Below are 4,439 nucleotides of genomic sequence, written 5' to 3' on the forward strand. Positions count from 1 at the left end.
TATTTCTAATATTGTCCTACTACCTCCAAAAACAAAAAAAAATGTCTACATCCTAATCCCTAGAACTTGCTAATACATTACCTTACATGAAAAATGGGACCTTGTAGATGTGATTATGGGAAGTATCTTGAGATGGGGAGTTTATCCTGGATATTTGGGTGGGCCCAATGAGATCACAAGGATGGTTATAAGAGGCAGTCGGTGGCACGGTCAGGGCGGGGGTTACAGTCAGAGAGATTTGAAGGTGCTATGCTGCTGGTTTGAATATGGAATAAGGCCTTAAGCCAAAGTTTGTGGGTGGCCTCTAGCAACTAAGATGGGGAATATTAGATGGAAGTTGCAGATGGAATTAAAGTTACTCATCAACTGACTATAAAATAGGGAGATTATCCTTGATTATCCAGATGGCCCAGTGTAATCACAAGAGTCTTTTTAAGCGGAAGAGAAAGGCAGAACAGGAGGGTCAGAGAGAGGTGTGGCTATCAAAGAAGGATCAATGAGCTGCAACTTGGATGGCTTATAACATGGAAGAAGGGGCCACAAGCCAAGGAACACTGGTGAGCTCTGGGATCTGAAAAAGGCAAGGAAAGAAATTCTCTCCTAGAGCTTCCGGAAGGAATACAGCACATCTTAATTTTACATCTTTGACATCTTAATTTTAGGACTTTTGACCTCCAGAAATGTAAGAGAATACATTTGTATTGTTTAAGCCACTGAGTTTGTGATAATGTATTACAGAAGGAGTAGGAAGCTAAAACAGTATACTCTCTAAAGTCTGTGGTATCTGAGAATTTATGTTGGGGTCATTCTCACACATATAAACAATACCTTGTTAAATGATAGAATTCTTGAGTTACAATAATTTTCCCTCAAAAGTGTAGGGATGATTTATTGATTTTTAACACTTCATGCTGCAGAAGTTAAGTCTGACACTAACCTGATAATGTGTTCTCCTTTCGAAGCAATCTTTAAAATGTTTTTTTTTGGTCCCAGAAAAAAATTTTTCTTTAGCCTTAAAAAACTTTATCACTAACTATAAATCTCTTTTCATTCAACTTTTCTGAGCATTGTGGGCCTTTCAGTATGAAGACTTCTGTGTTCAGCTAAGGGAAATTTCATTGTGTCACTCATGTGATTATTGCATGTATTCTTTGTGCAACATTTTATGCTTTTGATAATTTTTCTTATATTTAGAGTTGGCCTCTGGGCTCTGCTTTGGCTTGAATGTTTGTGCCTCTGAAAGTCATGTTGAAACTAATCCCTAGTGCAGCAGCATTGAGAGGTAGGGTCTTTAAAAGGTGATGGGTAATGGGGGCTCTGCCTTGATGAATGGGTTAATTCACCCATGAATTTGTGGATTAACAAGTTAATGGATTAATGGGTTGTCATGGGAGTGGGACTGGTGGCTTTATAAGAAGGGGAAGAGAGGCCTGAGCTGGGACACTCAGGCTGCTAACTGTATGATGCTCTGTGCTACCTCAGCACTCTGCAGAGGGTTCCTTTCTGCAAGAAGCCCCTTACCTTTGACTTCGGACTTCCCAGCCTCCATAACTGTAAGAAATATATTCCTTTTCTTCATAAATTACCTAGTTTCAGGTATTCTGTTATAAGCAACGGAAAATGGACTAAGACATCTTTATTGTCTAACTTTCATGAATTTTCAATGAACTTCTCAAATACAGCATTTTATTACAATTTTTAATGCAATGACTTTCCCATAATTCCCAGGACAAAATGAAACAAGATATCACAGGAATGAAAAGCACACTGAGATTGCAACCCGTAAGTCCACCAGTATGCGTATTACAATCTAAGAGATATTTGACTATTCCATTACTTTTACACTACCCAAAATTCACTTTGTATTCATTTCTTTCTATATGAATATATTTTTATACCTTAATGTGACTACTAGCAAACGAATTTCATGATGTGCACATTCATAGCTGAGTGAAAACAAAAATATATACAACGAAGCTAACTGAACTCATTTATGCTTCCTGAATTGGGAACTTCTGCTCAAAAGCATTGATGATAAATCATGTGTTCAAATACATACCCAAACGAAGAAAAATAATGGGAAATTGAAGATCAAACAATAAAGGCACTAAGCTGTCCCTGGAAATGACTCAGAAAAGGTTTCTAAAGAGAGTGTTTGTAATGGCTCCATGAAGCACATTCTGTGATTAAGCTTGGTCTAAACCAGGCATAAACACGTATTGATCTAGTAATTGTGGATCAATTAAGAAGTGGATTTATTTACTCGGCTAGGCGCAGTGGCTCACGCCTGTAATCCCAGCACTTTGAGAGGCTGAGGCAAGCGGATCACGAGGTCAGGAGATCGAGACCATCCTGGCTAACACGATGAAACCCCTTCTCTACCAAAAAAATACAAAGAAATTAGCCGGGCATGGTGTGGGTGCCTGTAGTCCCAGCTACTCGGGAGGCTGAGGCGGGAGAATGGCGTGAACCCAGGAGGCGGAGCTTGCAGTGACCCGAAATCGCACCACTGCACTCCAGCCTGGGCAACAGAGCGAGACTCCATCTCAAAAAAAACAAAAAACAAAAAACAAAAAACGAAAAGAGAAGTGGATTTACTCTATTACAAAGATTTGTCCTCGTGAAAATTATGTGGCAAATATAATTATATCTATGTGGCAAACTCCAAGAAAACATCAGTTATATTTTCTTAAAATACAAGAGCCATGACTTTCACAACTCCAAGAAAGCAGTGTTCTGGGACAAAAATATTTTGAGATTGGATGGTGAAATATTTATCTTACATAATCCCAAAGCAAATTAAACATATCAGTGAGCATAAATATTGCACAAAACTTCAGGTTAACATTTTGTTGACTTTGAAAATTATTTTTTCATCTCCCATGAAGATCTCCTAGAAACTTCTAAACTAATGAAGTATTTAGGATATTTCAAATAATGAGAATATAATTGGTATACTTATAAGCTTATAACTTAACAGCAGTTGTTTTAGCTCTAAGTTGTCTCACGATGGTACCATCCCATGATGGTACTAGGCTGGAGCTGGGTATTGGGTGAAAACAAAGTGTAAAGGGATTCCAGCCCCAGCACACCTCCTTCAAGAGTTTGTTGAATCATGCCAGTTACTGTTAAACAACTCCTCATCTATAAATGAACTCACCAGTATCATCATTATCCACTCACACCAGAAACCTGGTAATCAGCCTTCAACATGTCTTCTCTTACCCTCATGGCATTCTGTTAGTTTTACATCTTTGTCTCTTGAATATATATCTTCTATTTATCATCCTTGTGACCATCTCAGTTCAGGTCTTCATCAGTTCTCGCCTGGCTTATGATAAGAAGCACTACATTAAAAATGAGCAAATGATTTGAACAGACACTTAAACCTCACTAAAGAAGATAGACAATGACCAAAAAGCACATGAAAAGATGATCAACATTGTTAGTCTTTAAAACAATGAAAATTAAAACCACAGTGAGATACCCCTTCATACCCAAATTGAAACAAAAAATACTGATGGCATCAAATGTTGGCCAGGATGTGGAGCAACTGGAACTCTAACATGCTGCTGGTGAAAGTGTAGTCATACTGCCACCTTGTAAAACCAGCAGTTTCTTATAAAGCAGAACATACACTTATGCTACATTCCAGCAAATCATGTCCTAGATATTCACACAAGAGGAATGAAAACATACATCTATAAGAAGGCTTACACAAGAATATTCGTAGCAACTTCACTTATTATAGCCAAAAACCTGGAAAAAAATACAAACGTTCATTAGCAGGAGGAATGACAGATTGTTGCTCATTCATATAATGAAATACATCTCGACAATGAAAGAAATAAACTACTGATGAATTTTGAAGACATATGGTGAGTAAAAGAAGCTAGACAGTTACATACTGCATAGTTTCATTTACACGAAGTTCAAGAGCATGAACAATTAAACTACGGTGAAAGAGATCAGAATAGTGGTTGCCTCTGGAAATAGTGATTAACTAAAAAGGGACACATAGGAATTTAACAGGGTTTGGAATTATTTTTTATCTTGTTTGTGTGTCAAAACTCATAGTAGCAAACACTTAATATTTGTACTTTATTGAATTGCACTAAAAATAAAAATGTTCAGAACACATTGTTTGTATTTATCAGTAATTTTATCCTGTACTTAGTAAATCTGTAAGCTGCAGAATCAGAAATTTTTACAGAATTTTTTACTGTTATATATTATTACTTATTTTTCTTGATTCTGAGCTCTTTCATGTAAATTCCATTTACCCTTATATTTTTCACATTCTCCAGTGCATGATTTCTGGTACTGTTCATTTGCATTCTGAGACAATTTCTCAGTATGGTTCTCCACATCACAGATGTTGATTCTTCTTTTTACTGCTTCCATGTGCACATTTTAATTTTGATATTTTATCTAGCCTC

Source organism: Mandrillus leucophaeus, unplaced genomic scaffold (assembly GCF_000951045.1).
Source record: "Mandrillus leucophaeus isolate KB7577 unplaced genomic scaffold, Mleu.le_1.0 Scaffold21, whole genome shotgun sequence".
Lineage (NCBI taxonomy): Eukaryota > Metazoa > Chordata > Mammalia > Primates > Cercopithecidae > Mandrillus > Mandrillus leucophaeus.